This window comes from Narcine bancroftii, chromosome 6 (genome assembly GCF_036971445.1).
Source record: "Narcine bancroftii isolate sNarBan1 chromosome 6, sNarBan1.hap1, whole genome shotgun sequence".
NCBI classification, from domain to species: Eukaryota; Metazoa; Chordata; class Chondrichthyes; order Torpediniformes; family Narcinidae; genus Narcine; species Narcine bancroftii.
The window spans coordinates 232143169-232171156 of record NC_091474.1 but is presented as its reverse complement, the minus strand read 5'-3'; the positions used below and the strand labels follow the sequence as shown (position 1 = coordinate 232171156).

The 27988-nt window shown below is 43.0% G+C and overlaps 1 long non-coding RNA gene across 1 annotated transcript; it reads right to left on the bottom strand.

Annotated features, from left to right (window-relative positions):
• Positions 1–26435, bottom strand: LOC138737120 (uncharacterized). The gene is made up of 4 exons (XR_011340775.1): positions 26334–26435; positions 9592–9757; positions 5265–5390; positions 1–5159 (listed from the first exon to the last, which is right to left on the bottom strand). It is a non-coding gene; the product is annotated as an uncharacterized lncRNA (long non-coding RNA).
• Positions 26436–27988: the final 1553 nt, after the last annotated feature.

Genomic DNA, 27988 nt, shown 5'->3' with positions numbered 1-27988 from the left:
TGGATTGCATTGCGTTTAATATAATTCCTTGGTTACATTCCATGCATGACTGAGAAGCTTTGTGTATTCATACAAAGTTCAGACCACACTCTGCTGGGATGTTTAGCACAGTCGTTTGAATGAGTTTCATGATTAAACTCCTCAGTGGTGGTTGAAAGTTTGGAAGTATTACTGCAAGAGGTGCTTGAGGACACTGAGGCACGAGCAACGTTGACCCAGCCTTTTGCTGAGCTGAATGGTACTGGGGTGAAAATCCTTTGCTCATCTTAAATTGAAGGTCAATGGGAGGGAGGCTGGCTTGGGCAGAGTCGATAATGCTAGCTTTGAATTTGGCTCCATACACCTCCAGTGCTCACCTCGTACCATGTGCAGTTCAGTGGAAAGGAAAGAGGTAACCACTGTATTGGATCAGTGCTAACCCCATAAGTGAGGCAGTTCCGGCTGTGAAATTCTGTTGGCTTGTATTCTTGCATAACGAGCTTTGCCTATTTCACCAGTTGGAAAGAGTGTAAATGAACATTGGAGAGATGTGTACAGATAATTAAGGTTTTATTTAGTCAAAAGTCCTTGTGGAAAATGCTAAATTAAATGCTTTGAAGGACTGGCTGCAGTATTCATGGGGCACTTGGCTGCAAGTGCAATCAGTCAGATGAAGCAGACCTGACAACAGAACATTGTTTTATTGATGGGATTCCTTCTCCAATTGAATTGTCTGCGGCAGTAGTGAATCAAGGCTGCACACGTGAAGTGCTTTATGGTTTTTTTAAATAAATGCAACCAATTCTCATGACTCGCTTCTTGGTGAAAAGTTTTGGACATGAGATGACTGAGCTGCAGTTGAGGGCTCTCACTTTTTGATTTCAGGCACTGGCCAATCTATCAAATCTCTTCGCTTTCTGTGTCTTGGTCCTGTTTTATAGCTCCATTTTTTCATATGTTTGAGCTCACTACGCTTCTTTCTGTGGATCATTTTCTTTTTTTGCTGTCACCCACATGGATTTAGTACATAATGATCAGCCAAAGATAAAGGTAGACATTGCACTTGGCACAGTATTATTATTGAATAGTAACTGTCTACAAGATCAGAGGTCTACAAGGTTATGAGAGGCATAGATAGGGTGAAACACTCCTGTTTCCCAGGACAGGATCAGCAAACACCAGAGGACAAAGTGAAGGGAAGGAACTTGAAGGGAAATATTAGGGGTAAGATGTTAGAGGTAATTTATTTTTACACAGAGTTGTGGGTGCTTGGACAGGAAGAAAAATAAAGGGTCACAAGGCAGGAATGGTTTAGTACTTTAAAAAAAAAATGGGTTGGCACAACATTGCGGGCTGAAGGGCCTGTACGGTGCTATAGTGTTTTCTGTTCTATGTCTCTGGTTGTCTATCATTCCTCTGCTTCCTCGCTCCGTTCTCGTGTTGTCTTTCCTTCTACTCTTTCTTCCAAATCCTGTACGGTGTGGTGTCTTTCTCTACCTCTGTGTTCTCATTTCAGCCCACGCTGCGGATCCACTGCTTTCACTTCTGCCTGAGGTACTTACCAGGGGCTGCATCTTCACTGGGTCACTCCATCTCTGGCCCCTCTGTTAGGGCTTCCGAGAACCCAGCATCCACTGATTGATTGCCTTGGATTTGATCACTCGTTGCTTCAGGCTGCATTTGGTTTGTTTCTTTCATGACTTGAAAGGTGGGAGTCATGGTCCATTTTCCATTTTTAACTTGCATTTTCTGATCACCTGCCTCCTTTTTGTTCCAGCATTGTCAGAAATGTGTTTTGCACCCCGGTTTTGGAATGTTGATTAATTTTCAGTCTCGTATTTACCATGTTGTTTCCATCTCTATTTGACTTTGGTTGAAATTTGTAGTCACCCTGCTTCTTTTCCCGAATGGTACCAGAGCATGTTAATGACGACCCTCTATTAACTCCGATCCTATCATCTTGGATGCAGTCAATATCTTTGGATCCCATCATGTGTTTATGTCCCTCGTTTTGAATATATTCTTAATATGGCTAATTAGTGAATTTTCCCATTCCCAATGTCTGTACCTCAGTTCCATTGACCACCAGTGTTTCATTTGTCTCAAATCCTCCTGGCTTGCTATTAATGTAGTCCTCCCCATTTTGTGAATTACTGTGCTCCATTTTGGAGATCCCAGGAAAGGACACAGAAATGGCCACCTGGAGAAAAATCTCCGAATGATCCACGTGCGTGGAAAATGTCTGGGTTTACTTAAGCCCCTGCACTACCATATTCACTTCCTGTCCTCTTTGCCACATGCTCTGCTCTTTGGAGAACCCAGTTGCAAGAGCCATCTTGCTGGTTCTCAATCTCCTGTTTAGAAGTAGTAGTATCCCAAACTTATCACCAACATAATGTCTTCTGGGTTTCTTTGGCCTTGCTACAACTACTGGTCCTCATCAGAGATGGGTCGTAGTACAGAATATCCTTAATAAACATAGGACACCTCAGCACAGTGTTGGCCCATTAGCCCGCTATGTGTGTGCCGGCCTATGTAAACCTACTCGCTAGTTTTTCCCGACCTCACACCCGTAACCCTTCATTTTCTTCTTGCGTCCATGTGCCTGAGTCTTTTGAATGTTCCTTTTTGTACCAGCCCCCACCACCACCCTTGGCAAGGCATCCCAGGCACCCACCATTCTCAGTGTAAATTTAAAAATAGACCCACATCATGGGTTATCTCAAACAGATGTCCTCTGGTGTTGTCCATGGGGGATAAAGGTGCTGACTGGCCACCCTATCTGTGCCTCTCACAATCTCGTACGCCTCTAAGTTGTTTCTCATTCTCCTTGCTTGCTCAGCCATTCTTTCATAAAACATGTTCTCCTATCCAGACAACATCCTGGTTAGTCTCCTCTGCACCCTCTCTAATGCTTCCATGTCCTTCCTGTAATAAAGCAACCAGAGCTGGACACAATACTCAATGTTCACAGTGCCTAGTACAAGTGTATCAAGATTATACCATGGTGTGCACAACACTTTTGCTTCTAGCTATACATGTTCTTTATAACTAAGATGTGTTTAAGTAAGATCACAAGGCTAGTCAGATACTTGACCCTGTTCAATTAGATCACGGGTGAACTCTATGCACCCGATACTACCACACGAGTTTTGAGAACCAAAGATGTGATCAAACTTGTAACTCAGGTTGATGTTTCATCTGGTGTTGTGGCTGTGTTCCAAATATCTACTGCCCTCCTGCTAGATGAGGTAGGACAATGATGCTGAATCAAACATCAGTGACCTTGGCTCTGATCCTATTCTCTGGTGCTGTCTATGTGGAGTTTGCATGTTGTCCCTGTGATAATGTGGGTTTCTTCCAGGTGCTCTGGTTTCACATTCTGGTTTATTGCCCACATTGTACTTTGTACAGTGAGAAGGGTTCCTCTGCAAGTCGTCTAGCAACTCGTCTCTAAAATGCGTACAGCGGTACAAATGGAGGGGGCAAAGAGCACAGATTAGTGGTTTAAAAAAAACAGTTGGTATATAGCGTGGACACTGTGCAGTTCAGTCACGAGCTTGGCAGTTGCAAGAAGATGCAAGCTTTGAGCCTGATGTCACACGATTTCACACTCTTGAGCCACTTTCCTGATGGGTGGGGGGAGAAATGTGTGTGCCCGGGGTGGGGTAGGCCTCCAAAGATGTGCAGACTGCAATTGGCCGCTCTAAATGGTCCCTTGTGAGAAGGGGAGTTGAAGGGGAATATGGGGAGAATGAAATGGAATTGGTGTAGTGGTTGTACAGTGGCCAGAAGAACCCATTCTGTGCTGTTTGATTCTATGACATATTTCCTAGGCCCTTGGGAAAGAACAGGCTCTAATTTTATTCAAGGATTCTACCCTGTAGTGCTAAGGTCCCTGTGTCACTCCGCTAAATCAACATGGCAAGCTCTCTCTGGCCAACAAAATTCTTCTTGTGCTTTGTTCTTTGAGCTCTTGGCCTGTATTCATTGGAATTTAGGAGAATGAGGGGGAGAAATCTCATTGAAACATTTCAAAGGTTGAAAGGGAGGGATGGAGTAGATGTAGAAAGGTTGTATCCCAGGGTGGGCCTCAACCATATGGGCACAATTTAGGATTGAAGGGTGCCCGCCTAGAACAGAGATGTTAGCTGGGGGGTGGTAAATCTGTAGAATTTGTTGCCGTGGGCAGTTGTGGATGCCAGGTCACTGGGTGTATTTAAGACAGAGATTGATAGTTCTTGATTAGCCAGGGCATGAAAGGCCGGGCAGAGGGACTGAGTGGGGAAATGGATCGGCTCATGATTAAATGGCAGGAGCAGACTCGATGGGCTGAATAGCTTATTTCTGCTCCCTATGTCTTATGGAGCCACACCTGCTCACAGTGTCCCTGGCATCAAGTTTTGAGGAAGGAGACTTGAACTCGCTGAAGAAATAAATCAAGTGGCCACAGGAGGAACTTTCGGGTGGCTGTTCAGAGGGGGTCGTCATGGAGGGGTTGGGGAAAGAGAGAAACACAAGAACTGCATATGCTGGAATCTTGAGTAAATACTGGGTCAAGCAAAATAAGTTTATAGTCATTTAAAATTGAAACGAATCACGAGTTGTACCTTTTGGTGTTTTGAAAAGTGGAATGTGAATGACTGTTCTTGATGAATTGTGGCAAATAAATGCCCTTTGGTATCTTCCATAATGGGATGGAACAGATCCCTTGTACAAACGTGATTTCAGGAGGTTTGCTCTGACACCTTCTCATCCCTGATGCCGGGTGTCGTTTCAATAGAATGAATGTGTGGTCATCCTGTATCAAGCAGGAGGCTGCCAGCAGTTAGCTGTGCAAACCTTGTGGCTTATCAATTCAAGGGCTTTGCTTCACGCAAACTTGGTTCGAGCTGTTCCTAAGAACCGCAGGTGTCCGGAATCAGCTCTGTGGACGCCTTTGTGAATGGGCGAGAGAGCGGGCCATCATTCGGTGGTGGGGGGTATGGGCTGGGCAGCCTCGCGCTGACTGCTGACCGTCGGTGATTCTCCTTTCTAAGCAGCAATTTTCATAGACAGTACCTGGATTCCCGGCACACCCACCATATCGAACCACTGGACACGATGGCTGTTAAACCCGTCCGCACTCTGCAGGGTTGCAGTCGTGGAAGAGGAATGGCTTCTGAAAGCTAAACTTCGAACTTTATAAGAAAAAGATTATTTTAGTTTCAAGCAAAGAGTTTAACCACCCCACTCCCCCAGAAAAAAAAATCCTCTATTTTCCAGTAAATTGTCAGTTCACTAACCGGTTGCCCTGCTTTCATTTTGAAGAGGAAGTGGTTGCTTTGAGCGCGACGTTCATGAAAGTTTTAAAACGTGCTTTAAAAATAGACCAATTCTAAACGTTCAGATTCATCAAAACCCATTCATTACTAGAATTTAAAAAAAAATAAGTTAGTCCCCTTTTGAAGGATTTTCTTATTTAAAGAAAAATTACATTCAAGTCGGATTCAACTTTGTCAAGGGGTGGAAATAACTGGAGGGTTTAATTCACAGTGTATGGCTGGGTAGAGGAAGATTGTTTTGTTCCCCTAATGTTGCTGCTTTCATCACTTTTCAATTTCTATTTGAGGGTATGAATCCCATTGAGTTTCACTCAGTGGGAGGGGGAGCAGTGGGCGGGTTCTGAAAATAAAAGTATGGCGTGAGCTATCGTTTTAAGGTAATTTTATGGTGGTCGGGCTGCAGAGCACCAGGCAAAATGCAAAGTCATCTTTGAATTTGACTGGGCCTTTGTTTTTTTACTCTACACAGTGGTTCTCAACCTTTTTCTTTCCACTCACAAACTACTCTAAGCATTCCCTATGCCATCGGTGCTCTGTGATTAGTAAGGGATTGCTTAAGGTGGGATGTGGGTGGAAAGAAAATATTTGAAAACCACTGGTTTATTTGTCCCTAATTGACTTGTCATGTGCATGGTTTCAGAACTCCAAAGGGAATGGGCCAATGACCATTTTTCTCAAGCGAAATATTTCAGTAACAATTGGGTCTGGAGCAGTGATTCTCAACCTTCCCTTCCCACTCACATCCCACCTTAAGCAATCCCTTACTAATCTCAAAGCACCGATGGCATCGGGATAACTTAAGGCACTGCGGCACTAGTCGCCCCCCCACCTCCTCCATCAGATCCAGAGGTGCTACGAGGCTCCTCTGGATATGAATGGGCCCTTTCAGGTGGACCAGACAACGCTGCAGCAGCCTTTTAGGGCTGCCACTTGAAAGGTGAGTCCGCAAGTTAAGATCCGCTCCTGCCACCAGCCTCAAGGCAGAGGGTCCATCAGAAACAGCCCCATGATGCTTCCATCTATTTTATCGAGCAGAGATCGATGGATGTACCGAAGAGAAACTACGTTTTAAATTTCACATCAAGCCAGATTTCCCACTGTGTCGCACTTCCTCAGTTCCACGTCTTTCCACTCACATCCTGGAGGAACATTGAGTGATGTTACCGAAGGGGGAAGTTTATGGTTTTTTTTAAAAAACTCTTTCTCAGCCATACAGTTTTGGTAGCCCATTTGTCAGATGCTTACTTGTTGCATGAATGTTCTGTTTCCAAGATCACAGAATGATGGAAGTGACCTTAAAGATCCATTGCTGTCAAATGCACAGCTGCTTCCTTATAAAATTTAAATTTCGTGATCCAGCATGGTAACAGGCCCTTCCAGCCCGCGCAGCCCAAGTACACCCAATTAACCATCGTCTTTGGAATGTGGGAGTAAACCCACGCAGAATCGAGGAAAACGCAAGTCTCCTGGCAGATGGGGCCAGATTCGAACCGGGTTGCTGGGGCTGTAATAGTGTTGAGCTGCCCACTGGTAGTGCTGCTCATTTGTGCCTCAGAATGGCCCGGGGTAGAGATTGGGTATTGACACAAAGTAAGACAGCAAGCTCAAAATTATGGAGGGACCAGAGCCTGAGGCTGCTGGAATGTGGAGCGCGATATAATCTGCTGTCAACTGGAAGGGCTGAGCGGTGTCTGTGAGGACCTTTCAACGATTCCTGTTGTTGCTCGACCCACTTAGCTCATCCAGCAAATGGGCTTCAGCCCAGAACTCTGTCCTCCTTAAGATTGTGGAGGCCACAACTGAGAACTAATTCTTGCCCTGCTCTTTGTTAGGATGTGATTGAATCAACCATTTTTAATTTGGAGATGCAGTATAACAGGCCCTTCTGGCCCTCAAGCACGCGCCACCCAATGAACCTCCCAACCCCCGTACAGGTAGTCCTCGACTTCTGACCTATGCGAGTTATTTCCACCCAAATTAAAAAAAAAAATCTTTATTTAAATTACTTTACAAGTTCATTTTCTGTCATAAAAGTACTGAAAACAGTGGTCCCTGTTATAACACCAATGGGTCCAAAAAAATCTCATCACAAATAAAGCAGGGTTGTGCTAAATCGGGGTTTTGAAATCAGCTGAACTCGGCAAATAACCTTCTACATCAGCCAGGGCTTTCCGTGCTGTTAGTCAATTGGCCTGTCACGCCAGTCAAATTTTAAATTAATTACTTCAGGACTGGAAGTTAATGCAGAGTGACAGGTTGAATGAAAGCTCTGGGCATGCCATAACCTTCAAGAGTTATAGTTGAAATTAAAATCCAAATTATTTTTTAGAAAACTGACGGTCCCCGCTCCCGGCGGCAGCCCAAGGTCTCTGTATATGTTGAAATTCTTTATTTACTCGAAGTTCATATGTTGAGTATCTTTATTAAAGGTACTGTACACACTTGATTAAAAGTTCATTTGTTGAAAATTTTTTTCGTAAAAATTGCTCTAAGACCTTGTTTAGCCAGCGGAGTGGGGTGAATCTGACTTGCGCCCAATCCCAGTTACGACCAATTCTTCAGTCTCAATTACGGTCGTAAGCCGGGGACTACCTGTACATCTTTGGAGTGCAGAAGGAAAGTAGAGCACCCGTGGGCAAACCCACACAGACGTGGGGAGAACGTATCAACTCCTTACAGCCATGGCAGGATTGGAACCTGGCACTTTAATAGCATTCCACCATGCTAACCCCTACCACCCTTGCTGCTTGTGGTAAGTGTTTACAAAAGAAGCCATTCCCAAATGGCAGTGAAACATCCCTCTCCCAAAAGGTTCCAGGATTTGTTACTCCTTCTGTATTGCTCAGTCAAAATCCTGGGATTCCACCTCTAATTATTGGACTCACTTTTGCCACAGAACACCATGAGTTCTAAGCAGTACAGAACCTTCACCTAGCTCCTGGATGGACGATAAACGCTGACCTCGTGCATGAATCTGGAGGATTCTGAGCCAGATGTAGAGCCACGAGAGCAAATTATTTGTGACATTGGAGAAAAAAAACCCACAAAATTACTTGGGGGGGCAGAAATGTCAAGGAATTTTTAAAAATTGCTTACATTTCCTTGGATGCAGCCTGATTGGTGCAGTGCCATTAGAGCGCCAGTGATCAGAATGGGAGTTCAAATCCCGCGCTCTCTGTAAGGGGTTTGTATGCTCTCCCTATGTCTGCGTGGGTTTTCCCCGGGGGCTCCGGTTTCCTCCCACCATTCAAACGTACTGTGGAGTGGAGGTTAATTGGATTCAATTGGGCAGAATGGACTTGGGGGCTGAAAGGGCCTGCTACCGTGCTGCATGTCTAAAGTTAAAATTCAAATGTAAAAAGTCTAAAGGAAGGAGTAGTGGGAGTGTGGAACCAGCTGGCAGCTGAAGTGGTGATTTTGACATTTAAGAAAAAATTTGGATGGGTGGGGTAAGGAGGGATCTGGTCCGGGTGCAGGTCAAGGGATTACTGGGGACTCGATGGGCTGAAGGGCCTGTTTCTATGCTGTGATATTCAATGGCATTGAGAAGAAAAGACTTGATAATGTTCAGCCTCTGCTGCAGGTGTCCTTGTGCATGCTTGCGTATGCACACAATGTGAAAACTCTGTGACCTCAAGAGAAGGGCACTGATTCAGTGTGAAGCTTCAGCAGGAACTCGTGCGCTCGGCCGGGTGGGGGGCACTTCCAGCCGAGATCTGGTTCACTTGAAATTTCTCAGGATGAATTTTCTAAACAAAAGTGGAGGCCAAATGACTAATTCTGCTGGGCTTCCTGCCTTGGCTCTGCCATGCATTGTTCACCAGATAAACACGACGTGGGGGAGAGAAGGCATTGGAATGGTCGGTACAGTGGTTGGAAAGTGCTGAGATTTCCCCAGTGCAGATAACTTTTCCATTTTTTTTTGTTTCATTTCCTTGTGGGAGAGTTTGAGCAATTTTCCAAGTAACGTGAAGGTCACCTGCATTTTAAAAAGTCTGAACACGAGCGAGCTCTTGTAGGGAATGGCCAAGTCGTTCTATTTCAGTTATATGCCAAGTGCCAGGGGAGTTGGGGGTGGAGGGAAAGAGAGGAAGATGGCGGAGGGTTCAGGGGAAGTTGGGATATGCGGGAAAAACTTTGGTGAAGGTACTTAGCCCCTGTATTATATTAATGCCATCCTGAAGAAAGCACGACAGAGCCTCTACTTCCTCCGGAGTTTGTGGAGGTTCGGTACGACATCAGAAACCCTGGTAAACGTCTGCAGATGGGCAGTGGAAAGTGTGCTTACCAGCTGCATCACGACCAATAGCCCTGTGAGAGTCATGGACGCAGCCCGGTACATCACGGGCAAAACTCTCCCCACCATCGAGAACATCTGCAGGGAACGGCGCCGTCGAAGAGCAGCAGCGATCCTCAAGGGTCCACGCCACCCAGGGCACGCTCTGTTCTCGCTGCTGCCATCAGGAAGGAAAGACACCGGTGTCACAGCAGTCGCACTACCAGGTTCGGGAATGGGCGCTACACCTCAACTATCAGACTCCTAAACAACAGGCTCCTTCAGAGTCATTTAAGGAGGCACTCTTTGCTCATTATTACTGTCGATTTATACCTCTGCATTGGAATTTGGTTCCAGTTCTTTCTTTGACGGCAGTTTACAGTCACTGGTAATCAGAAATTCTGCCTGGTCCACAGAACAAAGAATCTGAGTTGTACGCACGTACTGTGATGCTAAATTTGAACTTTGAAGGTAGCATGAAGTAGAGGTGATTGGTGGATAAGGAGCGGAGTGTAGCAGAGGAAGCGGGGACTGACCCTCTTTCTCTACTTCAATCTACTCCTGCATTTTCTGTATTTCTAACCTTTCTCCCCCTCCTCTCCTATTTAGGGGCCTGTCTCTCCCATCTTCTTTCTCCTTTGATATATTGCACATCATATCACCACCCTCTTTTCATGTTCAGAGCCTGCCCTAAAACGCCGACTGACCATTTCTACCCACAGATAACCTCGGACCCGCTGAGTCCCTCCAGCAAATCTTTGCTCAAGATTCTAGCTTCACTAATTCGTTCTTGTTTTGCGCACCTTCTGTGACTGTGACCTGGGTCCTGTCACACGCACAGCCGCCTTAACCTGTTACTGGGCAGGCTCTGGTGGGGAGGAAGTCTCTTGACGTCCTCGTGGAACTGCATTCCACCTTGTCAATCTGTGGCAGACAACTTGATGAAGTGACCCTGTAGTGCAGATGACTGATTGGTTTTGCAAATTTCAACCCTCCAATCAAATGCTTTCATTTTCATTCATTCTGATGGCAGATTTAAATTGACACAAGGTATAGTTACCTTCATTCAGCCACAACAGTTCCATAACACGTTTCATTTAAATAAAATGTTTAAAAATTAAAGTCACGTGCAAAAATAAACTCAAAAAGTAAATGATCTGGCTGCTTTTTTTTTCATTCCCTTCGTCCACATCTAATTTGCAAACAGACAGATATACATTCTTTGATTTTTAGATGCAACCTCAAAAGAAAAATGAAAGAAATCTACGTTTCTAAGTAAATTGCCTGTGCAGTGTAGTGGGATCAATAGCCTGCCAGATACAAAGCAAGTGATTAAAGGCTTTAATATCCTGAATTACCCAGCACATAACTACATGCTTCCAGCGCAGATCCAAAGCTGACCCTGTGGGAGGATGCTGGGGCTCTCTGCCTTTGTTGGGAAACTACGGGGAGGAATTACCAGGTCTGAGGCTGGCCAGTCTGAGCAGTTCCAGTGAGGTCCCCCCCCCTCCTCCAACCTGCGTTACTGTGTTCCACCACATACATAACTCAGATAGTGCATCCTACACCCACCACGTGTGGCCTGCTGGTGAAGAGGGAAGTCAGAAGTGCTGGGTTCTGCAAATTTTTTTTTTTGCAAGTGTGCTCACTGTTTCAATAGTTGGTCAACTTGTAGTAGTGAAAAAGATGGGAAGTGAAGGGCAGGAGAACTTCTGTCTCTTATAAATTGAGGAACTTCCTGCAGATTTTTTTGTTTTTGAGCACTCATTTTTAAAAAAAAAGTTTTCTCGATGCAAGTACTGCTATTATGCGAACTTGAAAATGACAGAGCAAGATAGGAGTTCTAAGAATTTTAGTTTGTGGTTGAGGATTAAGAAGTTCAAATGCTGATTATAGTCACATGAATGGATTTGGCGCCCTCTGGTGTGTATTTCAGCCTTATTCCAAGCAAGAGGAACCAAACTGCTGGAGGATCATCTTAATGAATTATTGTCATATACATAAGTACAATGCATTGGCATTCTTGCGAGCTGCAGACACACAGGTGCTTTTGTAAAATATAAACTACAAGTGTACATGTTAAATTACCCTAGTATTTTAAATTGCTCTGTTCTTGATTAGCGTTAAAATGTTATGGGAGAAGGTTGGGCAGTGGGTCTGAGTGGGGGAAAAAGGGATTAAATGGCAGGATGGACTCGATGGGCTGAATAGCCTATTTCTGCTCCGATGTCTTGTGGTCTTGAATTTAAACGTGCACGCCCTTCTGGCCCCTGAGCCCATGCCCTCTAATATACTCATTAACCTATCAACTCTACATTTTGAAGGATGGGAGGAAATCAGACTGCCCAGAGGAACCCCCCCCCCCCCCCACCCGCAGGTCACGGGGAGAACGTACAAGCTCGTTACAGACCCATCGGATTCTAACCTGGGCCGCTGGCGCTGTAATAGTGTTGCACTGACCACTATGTTGACAGTGCAGTCTGGAACAGGATGGTGAATGGAACAGATTAATAAGCATCATCTCTCAACACGGCGGATGAGAGGGTGGGAGGGAAGAAAATCTCTGCATTAGGACTGAGGGCAAGCCCCGATGACTCCATGCGAGGTGGTCTCCACCACTGATACCAATACGAAAAGCTTTGCTCGATGCAAGATTTGAGAAGTGGGATGAAGTAGCTTGGTGTGGGGAAAACAAATAAAACTGCAGATGCCAGAATCTGAAACAAGAACAAATTCTGGAAGAACTCGGGCAGTCGAGCAGCATCAATCGAAAGGTAGACCAATTGATATTTTAGGCCAGCGACCTTTGTTCTGGACTGTGCCCCGCCCGGAATGTGAACTGTTTTTTTATTTTAAATTTAAATGTTTAAACTTAGACATACAGCATGGTAACATTTTGGCCCACAAACCCGCGCCACCCAATTAACCTTTACCTCCGGTACCTTTTGAACAGTGGGAGGAAACCGGTTGGAGCCCCTGGTGGAAAACCCATGCAGACACAGGGAGAAAGTACCCACTCCTTACAGACAGTGTGGGATTTTAACCCTGGACCCGATCGCTGCCGCTGTAAAGGTGTGGGCGCTGACCACTCCGTCAAACGTGCTGAAGTTCACTTCCCACAGATGCTGCTTGATTGGCTGCAATCTACCAGTTTTACAGTTAGAAACCGCCCAGTAATCTACACCTAATACCTATTGGTGAACAAAAAAAAGAACTAAAGGAAAACAGGAATTCAATAGGAAAGTGCTTGAAACACTCAATGAGCCAGGCAGCTTCAGTAGAGAGAGAAAAATGGAGTTGTTGTTTCAGGTCAACATTCTTTCTTGGTCAGGTTTTAACTGACTGATTCAGTGGGGAGAGCCAAAGACTGATGTCCTGACGTTAATTTTCTGTTTCCCTGCAGATGCTACTGGATCTGCCAAACTTTTCCAGAGTTCTCTCTTTTCGTGCCCGACTTCGAGCTGCTGTGTTCGTTCGGGTTCTGCTCGAATGTGGCATCACCTCTGCTGGATTGCTCTCTGTCGTTGCCCTCTTATTTCCACATGCCCTGTGGCCTTGCACAGTTATCAAGTTCTGCAATGGGGAAACAGCTGCCCAACTTGACCATGCCAACCAAGCTAATCCCATTTTCCCCCATTCAGCCCGTATCTCTCTTAAACCTTTCTGATCAAAGTGTCTTTTAAATGTTGTAATTGGCCCTGCTTCCACCTCTTCCTCCGGAAACTTGTTCCATGTTACTGCCACCCTCTGTGTGAAGGAGGGCCCACCCCACTTACTGCATTCAGCGTGGCCTCCTTTACTTCACTTGAGGCTCGATGCAGATTGGGTCTCAGCTGTGACCTGGCGGTGGGTCCAAGCTAAAACTCTAGGCTTCCGATTGCTTTTTTTCCCCACCCCCACACTGACCACTGAAGACTACAAAATTCGGAACACACTGTCCTCCAAGGGTTCTGGATAAAGGATTGTGTACTTGCATGTGGAGTTTAAAGATCTTAAAGGATTTATTATAGGGTTTGAGTCACAGTACTCTGTTTTCTTGCTTCCTGCATCTGTTCCTTGACTTGGCTGTAACGCGGTATGAAATTTTGGACACCAACTACCACGTTCTAACGAATTTTTACTGTATTATCAACACCTCAATTATAACAGCTGAAAGCACACTGGGCATGAAGAATGTCTGAAGCATTAAATTAAAATGATCTGCCATCACCCAGCATCAAGAGAGAGTAGCGTACTGCATTATCGCAGTCGAGGGAACAGATTGGAATTTGAAATTGAAGGTACAGATTTGAACCATCAGAACTTTGAAAAACCAGAAGTCGGACCATGGTAAGTAGGGGAGCGCCTGTAATGCCATTCCTTTTCCCCAGTTTCTCCATCTTTACAGCATTTGCTCTCAAATTGAGGCCTTCCATTCCAAGGCACCTAAAAGGTCCTCCTTTTTTTTCAGGAAACTTAGAGAGGCAAATGAAAAAATGCAAGAAAAATAAATAATTGTGGGCTGCGATGATGGGAAGGGTTAGATTGATGTTCGAAGAGATCAACACAAAATTGTGGGCTGAATAGCCTGTACAATGCTTTCTGTTCTCTGAAATGTGACTTCCCTTCCATGTGATTGATGAAGCTCTCGCTAGAATTTCCTCTTTTTTGTCCCTGGGTTTCTCCTCTCACCCCACCTTCTACTTGTTAGAACAAGAGTAGAGTTCCTTTAGACCTAGCGTTTCATCCTACCGGCCTCCCATGGGGACTAACCTTTTAGGCTCAATCTCCCACGTGAGCCCTTGTCAAAGGCCTTCCTCGGTGTCGACTGCATTATTCTCATTGACTCACTTGATCACCTTCTGAGAGCTGGACAGGATCTCCCTCTAACTACAAGAGTACCAGAGCCAGCACCACCAGGCTGACGAACAGCTTCTCCCCACGGGCAGTGAGAACGCTGAACGACCAAACGACCTGCTCACTCTAACCAACTGAGGCTCTCATTTGTACAAAGCAGTATTTATAATAAGAGAATATGCTTGTCCTGCATGTGTACTATTTGTCTGCATGTGTGATATGTCTGGTTGTGTGTCTGTGTTTTGCACCGAGGACCGGAGAGTGCTGTTTCGTCGGGTTGCACTTGTACAATCAGATGAAACTTGACTTAACTAATCCATCCTGAATATCCTTCATTATTCCTTGCTTCTCTCAGTGCAGCTTCCTCCTGCCCATCAGAATCTTTCCCCCCAATAATTTTCCTGCCATTTGTCAGTCTGTGATCACCAAGCCTATCTCTGCTGCTTTTTAACTTTTGGAGAGACACAACCGCAACAGGCCTTTCTATTGCCGCCAAAAAACACCAATTAGCCTGCAAACCCCACACATTTTTTTTCTTTTGAAGGGTGGGAGGAAACTGGAACACCCATGGGAAATCCATGTGACACAAAGAGAATTTACAAATTCCTTACAGACAGCACCAGATTCTAACCCAGGTTGTTGGTGCTGTATTAGCATTGCACTATGTTAACCATATCCTTCTTGAACCAAGATACCACATTTGCAGTCCTCCAGTTACTTGGCACATCGTCTGTATCCGGTGATGTTTTTTAAAAAAAAAAAATTCTCAGGCCTGCAGAATTCTCCTGCCTTGTTTCTCTAAACTGCCTGGGATAAATTTCATCTGGCCCTCCCTTGGGGATTTGTAAACCTTGAAGCTCCCTAAAACGTCTAATCTCTTCTCGTTTTTAATGGTAATTTGTCCTAGTATTCCACTGTCTCCTCCCTGAATTCTCATTCTACCGTCTGCTTCAAGTTCAAGTTTGTTATTTTCTGACTGTACATTTACAACCAGATGAATCAGCGATTCTCCAGACCATGGTGAACACAATACACATAATAATCACATGTACATAAAGATATAATTTTAAATAAATATGTATGAATATTTTGGAATAGCTTGGTTTGTTTCATTTTGGTGCCAGAACCAATGCTAGAGGGGGCATTAGTGTGTTGTGGGGGTGGGGGTTGGGCCACAGTGCATAAACTCGCTCAGCAAGGGGGGGGGGAGGTGCTGTCGCCATCACCTGCCCCTCCGATGTAGGTGCCAAGAGCGCTGCTTTTATGGCGTCAAGGCGCTCTTGACGCAGGCGAGTGACGCAGCCTGGGGCGGGTGGAGAGTCGCTAGCGTGCGTCAAGCTGGACGCTAGTGTCGCTGGTGGGTCTGACGGCGAGCGATGGTCGCGACCGTATGGGGTATGGGGTGCCCCCCCCCTCAACTTGGCGCTGACCCTGCTTCATTTACTAGAGGCTCAAGGTTACATCGATCTCGCAGCATGCAGGAAGAAGCTATTTTCTAGCCTGGTAGTCCCGATTTTGATGCTCTTGTTCCTTCCTTCCTTTTTTAAAATTTTTTTTATTTTTCACACTATAAACCATATTGACCAAGATACATACAGACATTTTTCTTCTTAAATATATACAGTGTCGTTTTCTCCCCCTTTTTCCCCCTCCCTTCCCTCCCTCCCTCACTCCCTTTCCCATTTATTTAAAGTTCAAACTATAAGATACATTAAACCCGTTAAACAATGTTGTCAATTAACAAAAATAAACAAGAAATTTTACTGAGTCAGTTCTTTTCGTTATCTTCTCCTTCTGTCATTTTAGGTGGTGGAAGTCCATGGTAGGATTTCTCTATTGTGTTTCATGTATGGCTCCCATATTTGTTCGAATATTGTGATATTACTTCTTAAATTATATTTTATTTTTTCTAATGGAATACATTTATTTATTTCTATGTACCATTGTTGTATTCTCAAGTTATCTTCTAATATCCAGGCTGACATAATACATTTTTTTGCTACAGCGAGGGCTATCCTAACAAATCTTTTTTGTGCTCCATCCAAATCCAGTCCAAATTCTTTGTTTTTTATGTTACTTAGGAGGAAGATCTCTGGGTTTTTTGGTATATTGCTTTTTGTGATTTTATTTAATATCTGGTTTAGATCTTCCCAAAATTTTTTCACTTTCTCACATGTCCAAATTGCATGAATTGTTGTTCCCGTTTCCTTTTTACAGCGAAAACATCTGTCTGATACTGTTGGGTCCCATTTATTTAACTTTTGAGGTGTGATGTATAGCCTGTGTATCCAGTTATATTGCATCATGCGTAACCTCGTATTTATTGTATTTCTCATAGTTCCAGAGCATAGCTTCTCCCATGTTTCATTCTTTATCTTTATGTTTAGATCTTGTTCCCATTTTTGTTTAGTTTTACCATTTGTTTCCTCGTTCTCCTTTTCTCGCAATTTGATGTACATGATTGTTACAAATTTTTAAATTATCATTGTGTCTGTAATCACATATTCAAAATTGCTTCCTTCTGGTAACCTCAGACTGTTTCCCAATTTGTCCTTCAAATAGGTTTTCAGTTGGTGGTATGCCAACATTGTATCGTGAGTTATATTATATTTATCCTTCATTTGTTCAAAGGATCATTTATTTCCCGAAAAACAATTTTTTATTCTTTTGATCCCTTTTCTCTCCCTTTCTCTAAAGGAAAGGTTATCTATTGTAAAAGGGATTAGCTGATTTTGCGTCAATATTAGTTTTGATAGTTGGTAATTTGTTTTATTCCTTTCTACATGAATCTTCTTCCAAATGTTGAGCAGATGATGCAATACCGGTGAATCCCTACGTTGTACCAATTTTTCATCCCATTTATATAGTATATGTTCAGGTATCTTCTCCCCTATTTTATCTAGTTCTAATCTGGTCCAATCTGGTTTTCCCTTGTTTGATAAAAATCTGATAGGTATCTTAATTGTGCGGCTCTATAATAATTTTTAAAGTTTGGTAGTTGTGAGCCTTCTTGTTTGTACCATTCTGTTAATTTATCTAGTGCTATCCTCGGTTTCCCCCCTTTTCATAAGAATTTCCTTATTATTTTCTTTAACTCCTTGAAGAATTTCTCTGTTAGGCATATTGGTAATGACTGAAATAGGTATTGTATCCTTGGGAAAATGTTCATTTTAATACAGTTTATCCTTCCTATCAGTGTTAGTGGTAAGTCTTTCTAATGCTCTAAGTCGTCTTGTAATTTTTTCATTAATGGATGGTAATTGAGTTTATATAGATGGCCGAGATTTTTATTTATTTGTATACCTAGGTATCGCATTGCTTGTGTTTGCCATCTAAATGGCAATTCTTTCTTAAACTTTGAGAAATCCGCATTATTCATTGGCATTGCTTCACTTTTATTTGCGTTGATCTTGTACCCCGACTCTTCTCCATATTCCTTTAATTTCCTATGTAATTCTTTTATTGACAATTCTGGTTCTGTTAAGTATATTATAACGTCATCTGCAAATAGACTGATTTTATATTCCTTCTCTTTTATTTTTATCCATTTTATTTTATTTTATTTAGTTCTGCTAGTGGTTCAATATCTAACGCGAACAGTGAGGGAGATAGTGGACATCCCTGCCTTGTTGATCTGCTTAAGTTAAATTGTTTTGATATATATCCATTTACTGTCACTTTCGCCAATGGCCCCTTATATAATGCTTTAATCCAATTAATATATTTCTCTGGTAAGCTGAATTTTTGTAGTACTTTCAATAAATAATTCCATTCTACTCTGTCAAAAGCCTTCTCTGCGTCTAAAGCAACCGCTACTGTTGGAATTTTATTTCCTTCTTTTCTTTCTTTCTTTGGCTTGGCTTCGCGGACGAAGATTTATGGAGGGGATAAAAGTCCACGTCAGCTGCAGGCTCGATTGTGGCTGACAAGTCCGATGCGGGACAGGCAGACACGGTTGCAGCGGTTGCAGGGGAAAATTGGTTGGTTGGGGTTGGGTGTTGGGTTTTTCCTCCTTTGTCTTTTGTCAGTGAGGTGGGCTCTGCGGTCTTCTTCAAAGGAGGTTGCTGCCCGCCGAACTGTGAGGCGCCAAGATGCACGGTTTGAGGCGATATCAGCCCACTGGCGGTGGTCAATGTGGCAGGCACCAAGAGTTTTCTTTAGGCAGTCCTTGTACCTCTTCTTTGGTGCACCTCTGTCACGGTGGCCAGTGGAGAGCTCGCCATATAACACGATCTTGGGAAGGCGATGGTCCTCCATTCTGGAGACGTGACCCACCCAGCGCAGCTGGATCTTCAGCAGCGTGAATTAAGTTAATAAATTTACAGATATTGTCTGTTGTTCATCTTTTTTTAATAAATCCAGTTTTGCCTAGATTTACTATTTTTGGTACATAGTCGGCTAATCTGTTTGCTAATAGTTTAGCTATTATCTTATAATCTGTGTTAAGTAAAGATATTGGTCTATATGACGCTGGTGCGAGTGGATCTTTCCCTGTCTTTGGTATTACTGTAATTATTGCTGTTTTGCATGAATCTGGTATGCTTTGAGCTTTATCAATCTGGTTGATTACTTCCAGAAGGGGAGGAATTAATAAATCTTTAAATGTTTTATAGAATTCTATTGGGAATCCATCCTCTCCTGGTGTTTTATTGTTCGGTAGTTTTTTTATTATCTCCTGTAATTCTTCTATTTCAAATGGTTTTATTAATTTATTTTGCTCCTCTGTTTGTAATTTCGGTAGTTCAATTTTAGTTAGAAATTCATCTATTTTATCTTCTTTCCCTTCGTTTTCAGTTTGATATAGTTGCTTGTAGAATTCCCTGAAGTTTTCATTGATCTCCGTTGGATTATATGTAATTTGCTTGTCCTTTTTCCTTAATGCCAATACCATTCTTTTAGTTTGTTCTGTCTTAAGCTGCCATGCTAGAATTTTGTGCGTTTTTTCTCCTAGCTCATAATATTTCTGTTTTGTCTTCAATATGTTCTTCTCCACCTTATATGTTTGTAGTGTTTCATATTTTATTTTTTTATCCGCCAATTCTCTTCTTTTAGTTGTATCTTCCTTCATTGCTAATTCTTTTTCTATATTTGCTATTTCCCTTTCCAATTGCTCTGTTTCCTGATTGTAGTCCTTCTTCATCTTAGTTACATAACTTATTATTTGCCATCTGATGAACGCTTTCATTGCGTCCCATAGTATAAATTTATCTTTCACTGATTCTGTATTTATTTCAAAGTACATTTTAATTTGTCGTTCAATGAATTTTCTAAAATCCTGTCTTTTAAGTAGCATGGAGTTTAATCTCCATCTATACATTCTTGGTGGGATGTCCTCTAGCTCTATTGTCAATATCAGGGGTGAGTGGTCCAATGATAGTCTAGCTTTATATTCCGTTTTCCTAACTCTCCCTTGAACGTGGGCTGATAACAAGTGTTCCTTCCTTCCTGATGGCAGTAAGTCAAATAGTGTATATAGGACAGAAGCATTCATGTCGTTGCAGGTTGAAGCCCCTTCTCTCTCTCTTCAGCTGCCACAGATCTTCAATGTGTTTCCAGCACCTTACAATTGTCTCCCAGTCACAGCAGCCAGTTTCCTATCACTTGTGAACAGTGGTTTTACCTGTGGGCTGTTATGCCACCTATCGGCTGATCAGAGAATATCACCATTCTGGCTTAACATTGGCTCAAGGTATGTTGGGGGGGAGGAGGGGGGGGGGGGGGAGGGAGACACTGAAATGCTGGAGGAACTTGGCCAGTCTCACAGCATCCACAGGAGGTAAATAGACATAACTGACACTGGGCCTGAGCACTTCTTCAAGGGGTGAGTAAAAACCAGGCAGGTGGCTGAATTAAAAGGCTGGGGAGGGAGGAACGGGCAGGGGAAGGAGTACTGACCAACAGACAGGTGTAATTGGATATGTTTGGGTCTGTGAATGCAGAGCTGGGGGGAAAAGGGGACAGAGGGAAAAGAGAGAGAGAGGGAAGAGTGAAACAGCTTGAGGAGACATGGGGAACGATGTGGTGGGTGGGGGGGGGGGGTGCTAATGGAAACTGGAGGTCAATGTTTAATGCCATCAGGTTGGAGGGTGCCCGGTCAGAGAATGAGGTGCTGTGGCGACGTAGAAAGAGAAATTATGTTGTTTTTCATCGTATATGTTTAGGTGAAGAAGGGAGAACTGAGGGCAGAATGCACTCACAGAAGTTAATTGATTCCCTTAATATTTTTGGCTGCAAATTAAAGGAGAAATCAAGCAGCGTGAATGAATATAAACAGTCATGTTTTCTATCTATCTCTGGAAGTTTACATGGCAACTGCAATGCCACAGTGATGGTAATGGTGGAAATAGAAATTAATGTAGCAATGTACAGTGATGGAAATGTCTGGATATGAGACCAAGGCTGGGGACAGATTTCGAACAGTTTTCCTTTTGTAAGTAACTTATTGGGAATAGAGTCTATTTTTGATTTTTTTAAAACTGCTTTGCTGGCAGGGACAATGAACATGAAGGAAATGTACTTGGAGGAAAGACCTATGTGAGGTGTTCGGGTCAAGGAATGATTAGGGATCTCTCTTAATCTTTTTGATTTGTTTGTTCGGAACTCTGGGGAGTTCAGGTGGTAGAACAGTTGATGCAATGTGTAGTTAGTTTGTGGAGAAGGGCAGACAGTGGAGGGAGCATAAATGTCGTCATTTGGAGGGTGGGAAATGTTTATTTCAATGCAAGAAGTATTGGAAATAAAGGAGGTGAACAGAGCATGGATCAGTATGTGGAATTACTATAGAATACAGAACATTGCAGCCAGTGCCAGATTAAGGTATTGTGGGGCATGTAGCAAATATTTTAAAGGGGCCCTAAATAGTGCTGGCTGGTGCATGCACGGTGAGGAGAAAGCACCTTCACTGAAATTACACCTACATTGGAATTATCCCCTCACCTTGACAGGCGACACAACCACTCCCTGCCCAGTGGGACGAGTTGGGAGATATGACCTCTCCCTGCCCAGCAGAATGGGGGAATGGGCTGGGGAGGTGCGACCTCTCCCTGCCCAGTGGGATGGGGGAATGGGCCGGGGGTGTAACCTCTCCATGTCCAGCGGGACAGGGCAAGGGGATACAACCTCTCCCTGTTAAAACAGTGGCTGGCAGTATGTGGGATCAATGGCCATCTTCATGACCCATAATCCATGCAGCTGGAACCGTTCTGCATTTCCCTGGTGCTGACACTGGCAGAGCGGTTCCAGCTCTGTAGGGAATTATGGGTAACCAACACAGCTATTACTCCTGCATTGAGCCATCAAGGGATAGTCTGTGTTAATAATCCCCTAGATTGTATACCTAAAATGGATGAGGGGGGGGGGTGGGGGGGTGGCTTGGGAGGAGGGGGGGGGGGGAGAAAAAGTCACTGTATATGTGTGAAAAAGAAAAAGTGTATATCATGGCTAATGTGATTTATGGTGTGAAAAATAAAAAATTTAAAAAAAAAACTAAAAAAAAATTTAAGGTTAGTGATTTTAGCCAATTATCACCTTAAATCAGGGTTATTAACACAGACTCAGTGGAATCTGAGAGCTGGCTGCAGAAAGATGAAAACAAAAAAGTTTATCATAATTTGTAGTTCATAAACGCGGGGGCTCTTGAAATTATGGGGCCTGTAGCATTTGCTATATTGTTACTACATTAATCCTGCCGTGATTACAGCATAGTGCAGGTCCTTTAGCCCACGATGTTGTGCCTGCCAATAGAAATCGGTCCAATAAGTGAAACACTCCCTACCTCATAACCCTCTATTTTACTTGGTTTAATCTGCCTGACTAAGTTTTTTTTAAAGACCCTCTTGTACCAGCCTCTATCACCAACTTTGGCAATGCATTCCCAGAAGCTACTATTTTCTCCAAAACTTCTCTCTCCCCCCCTTTAAATAGATGTCCTCTGGTATTTGGTACTGTTATCCCAGAACAAAAAAAGTGCTGGATGGCCACCTTGTCTGTGCCTCTCATAATCTTGTAGACTTCTAAGTCACCTCTCATCCTTCGCTCCAAAGAGAAAAGCCCTAGGTTTGTTAACCTTGCCCCAACAGCCACATTCTCCAATCCAGGCATCACCTTCATAAATCTCCATAGCTTCCACATGCAGTACATCCTTCCTTATGATGAAGTGACCAGAACTAAATACAAAATGTAATTTAACCCGAGTTTTATAGAGCTGCAGCATTAACTCACAACTCTTGAATTCAATCCCTCAACTAATGAAGGCCTACAGACCATAAGCCTTCTTAACTACTGTATTAATGTCCAAAGCAACCTTTTTTTTAACTATTTTATTTTCAATTTTAAGTCATATCATATTAATTGATATATTGATACAAACATTATGCAATTGAATAAACCTCCCTCATTCACCTAACAAACACCCACCTTCCTCCCCTACCCACCTAACACCCTCCCTCCTCCCCTACCCACCTAACACCCTCCCTCCTCCCCTACCCACCTAACACCCTCCCTCCTCCCCTACCCACCAAACATCCTCCCTCCTCTCCTACCCACCTAACACCCTCCCTCCTCCCCTACCCACCTAACACCCTCCCTCCTCCCCTACCCACCTAACACCCTCCCCCCCCCCCTACCCACCTACAAAGAAAGGAGATCATCGTGAAGGACAACAATATCAACTTTTTAGGTGCAGAGACAGAATTATCCACCGGAGCGACTGGGAGATTGCATTTTAATACCAAGAGTTTATAAATATCGGCTCATACTTTTACAAAAAAAAAGATATTTATCCCTCAAATCATACGTTATCTTTTCTAGAGGAATGCAAAATTTCATTTCAATCTGCTATCTTTGCATTCCTAAAACTAAATCAGATTTCCAATTAATAGCCAAACATTTTTTTTAGAAACAGCCAAAGCCAAATGTAAATATTCAATTTGGTACATAGTCACTCTCAATCCTAAAGCAATCGACTTAATGTCCCATAATAAAAATAACATTGGATCATATGGTAAACTTACTTTCAATACTTGTTCCAAAAACCAATAAACTTGTATCCAAAAATTCTTAACCTTAGAACAAGTCCAAGTCAAATGGGGGGAAAAAAATATGTATTTCTTGTCCACATCCCAAACATAAATCTGAAGAAATTAATTCAAATTTCTTTAATTTCTGAGGAGTTAAATACAATTGATGTAAAAGATAATATTGTACTAATCTATATGTTACATTTATAACCTTAATCTTACTATCCTTGCACAAGTTTTTCCAAACATTTTAATCTATCTTTCTATTTAAATCAAATTCCCATTTCATTCTTGATTTATCAACATACAACTTGGGCATTTTATTTTGTAATAACTTGTACATTTCAGAAATACATTTATTTGGTTCTTCCTGAGTGGGCAATAATTCTAAAGCCAATTGTCTAGGTAATTTTAAACTGTGGCCTAATATTTCTAATAAAAATGTTTTAACCTGATAATAACAAAAAAAAGTATTACTAGGAACTTGAAACTTCTTCATCCGATTAAAAGATTAAAAACTTCCCTGCTTCAAAACAATCTTCAACTTCTTAAATCCCCAATTGATTCCATTTCTTTAAAAACGGGTTATTGACAGTAAAAGGAAAAAGTTTATTTTGATACAGAGGCATTTTCGCTGAGATCTTTCCCTTTCCACCTATCTGATAATCAATTTTATTCCATACTTCAATTAAATGTTTCAATATTGGTGGGTCCCTACCAATGAACAATTTTGAATTCCACTTATAAATACATTTGGACATAGATTTATCATCAATTTGATCTAAATCTACATTCGCCCAAATAGAAGATTTATTTAAATCAAACATTGCATTAATAAATTTCAATTGTGCAGCCTTATAATAATTCTAAAAATGTGGAAGTTGTAAGCCACCTAATTCAAAGTTCCATCATTTTCCCCTTCCATAAAAAATTCCTTACAACTAAGTTAAGGTCTTTTAAAAAATTTTTTAGGTACTGAACAAAGAATAGATTGAAAAATATATTGAATCCTTGGAAAAATATTAATTTTAATACAATTCACTCCACCTATTTAAATCATCTTTAATTTTATTAAATAATGGAACATAATTTAACAGAAAAATTATCTAAATTTTTATCATTTCTAATACCTAAATATTTAATTGGATTATTTGTCCACCTAAATTGAGCTAAACATTTACAACGATCATATAAAGCAACCTTGAGAGATCTATGGATTTGGACTCCAAGGTCCCTCTTTTCTTTTTCACTGTCAAGAATCCTGTCATTAACCATATACTTGCCTTCATTTTTGAGGTCTGTGCCGCCCAATTTACACCCCATTAACCTACACCCACTGTATGTTTTGATTGGTGGGAGGAAACTGGAGCCCCCAGCGCAGAAGCTTGTTCTATACTGACCTCACATTGACCCTTCTCCCTGGTGAACAGCAAAGGAAAGTGTTCATTTAGGAATTCCTCTGCCTCCAGGGACATGTTGGCTCCTTTAATTTTAAGTCCCGTCCCCCCCACCTTCACTCTCATCATCATTCTGCTCTTCACATATGCATAGAAGGCCTTCCCTAGGCCATCGATGCTCTGTGAGGGATTACTTAAGGTGGGAGGTGGGTGGAAAGAAAAAGTTTGAAAATCACTGTCATTGACTCGTGGTGCTCGCAGTTTCGGATCTCCAAAGGAAATGGGCCAATGACAATTTTTCTCAAGCAAACTATTTCCGTAAGAACTGGGTCTAGAGCAGTGCTTCTCAACCTTCCCTTCTCACCCACGTCCCACTAATCACGGAGCACCGATGGCACAGGGATGACTTAACGTGGTATGTGAGTGGAAAGGAAAAACGTTCAGAACCACTGCCTTAGGATGTTACTTGCCAAAAGCCTTCTCCTGCCCCCTTCTGGATCTATTTAGTCTTTAGCTCCTTCCTGGCTACCATGTAGTTCTCATGATCCTTCTGTATGTTTCCTTCTTCCTCTTAGCATCTGTTTTGTCAATCGCAGTTCCCTTATCCAACCATCTTTTCCGTCTCAATGGGACAAACCTATCCAGAACTCTGCACAAATGGTCCCTGAACTTCCTCCACGTTACCTTTGGTAGAGGCTGGTACAATAGTGATATTTAAAAGACTCTAGGACCAGCATATGGATACAGAGGGTTATGGATGTAAGGTCGGGAAAGCTTACTTTATTGAGTAGGTTTCTATCAATTGGCACAACATTGTGGGCTGAAGAACCTGTAATGTGCTGTAATATTCTATGTTGTGTATGTTCTATGAACCTCCATCTCCTGTTGTTTCAATAACTTTTTAAGTAATTTCTTTTCAGCTTGTGCTAACACCTCCTCCCTCGCCACCATTCAGGGCCCCAAACTGTCCTTCCAAGTGAAATAATACTTCACTTGTGAATCTTCAGGGGTCATCTACTGCATCCGGTGCTTTCATGTGGTCTCCTCTACGTCAGAGAGACTGAATGGGGACTGAGAGATCCCTTCGTTGAGCACCTTTGCTCTGCCCGCTGCAATAGCTGGGCTCCTCCAGCGGAAAACCTATTTCAATTCTCCATCCCGTTCCCACACTGACGGGTCTGTCCGCGGTCTCGTGCACTGAGACCACCCACAAATTGGAGGAACAGCATCTCATCATCCGTCTGTGGACCCTCTAACCGGATGGCATTAACATCCACTTCTCCGGTTACCGTTACCCCCCCCCAACCCCTTCCACCCCCCACCCCCCCATCTTGCCCCTTCCCCTATCATTATGTCTCCTTTTTTTTCAGCTCTGCATTCGCAGGAAACCCCCCTCCCACCCATTCTGATCTTTTCTCACCTTTCCTCCCCTATCCACGACCAATTGACCCAGGCCATTTGGCCTGTGCTCCACCCTCTGCCTTTTCTTCCCTCCTCTCCATACCTTTTTAATTCGGGCATCTGCCAGCTTTTTGCTCAGACCGTGAAAGGCTCAGGCCCGCAATGTTGGTTATGCATCTTTGCCTCCTGTGGATGCTACGTGACGGGCTGAGTTCCTGTGTTTTTATGACAATCACAGTGTCAGCAGACTTTTGAGTTTCACTTCCTTACTGCTGAGTTTGTGACGGTTCAGGAAGCATTCTGGCCTCTGAGTCAGCAAGCTGAGATAGGTTCACATTCACACTTGAGACATTTGAATGAGGGGGGGGGGGAATGCTAGTGGAGTGACACTGAGTAAATGGTTCAGTCTAATGAGGCATGAAACCGAGAGCGTGTCCGCCCTCAGGGCGGCGCGGTTGGCTCATCACCTTCACAGCGCTAGCGATTGGGGCCGGGTCCGAATAATCCCGCGCTGTCTGTAAAGAGTTGTTACATTCTCCCCGTGTCTGCGCGGGTTTTCCCCTGGGCTCCGACCTTTCAAAATGTACTAGGGGTGGAGGTTAATTGGGTGTAAACTGAACACATGGACTCGTGGGCTGAAATGGCCTGTTATTTAAAATTTTTTTTAAATTTAAAAGAAAATTATATGTGCGAATAAACGGTATTGGGGAACCATTGCAAATTAAGGCCAGGGAATTAACCTGAGCAAAATTTATTCTAATCATTCTCGTGTGGACATTTGATACATGGTTGTCATATTACCACATTAAAAATAACCTAGTGTCTTTTAAAGTGCTTTCAGACACCGTGACGTTGTGTAAGAGGCAATATAACAGTATTTCTTTAACACCCTTTTCTCCCATGCTGACCCATTCTCAATTACAGGGGCTCCTCAACTTGCGATGGGGTTACGTTCCAGCAGACCCATCGTAAGTCGAAAAAGAATATCACGGCGACCATTTTTTAGTAATTAAAAGGTGAAAACCTTTATTCCACACTGAAAAATAAACCATTAACGTGCACACTGGGCATGAAGAAAGTTTGAAGCATTGAACATAACATAACATAACAATTACAGCACGGAAACAGGCCATTAGGCCCTTCTAGTCCGCACCGAACCAAACACCCCTCTCTAGTCCCACCTCCCTGCACAATGCCGATAACCCTCCATCTTCTTCTCATCCATATACCTGTCCAACCTTTTCTTAAATAATACAATTGACTCCGCCGCCACTATTTCTCCCGGAAGATCATTCCACACGGCTACCACTCTCTGAGTAAAGAAGTTCCCCCTCATGTTACCTCTAAACCTCTGCCCCTTAATTCTTAACTCATGTCCTCTTGTTTTAATCTTTCCTCCTCTTAACTCAAATTAATTGCTGGACGGTGGGGATGTTAAAAGTGACAGGTCATCAATTTCACTCTCTGCTACTGATGCTCGAGAACAACTCATAGAATGCACTGCATTGCAAGACAGAATGCTATACGATACTCTCGTGCGATGCTGCCATTGCCCAGTGAGAGAGTATCGTACTGCATAGAGCCAGCGCGGGAACAGATTGGAATTAAGTGAAAGTACGGACTCGAACCATTGTAGCTTCGAAAAATAGTAAGTTGGACCATAGTAATGGGGTCCACCTGTACAAATCAATGAACGACCAGGGTTAAAGGGGAAAAGTTTAAAGGGAACATGAGGGGATATTTCTTCACTCAGACTGT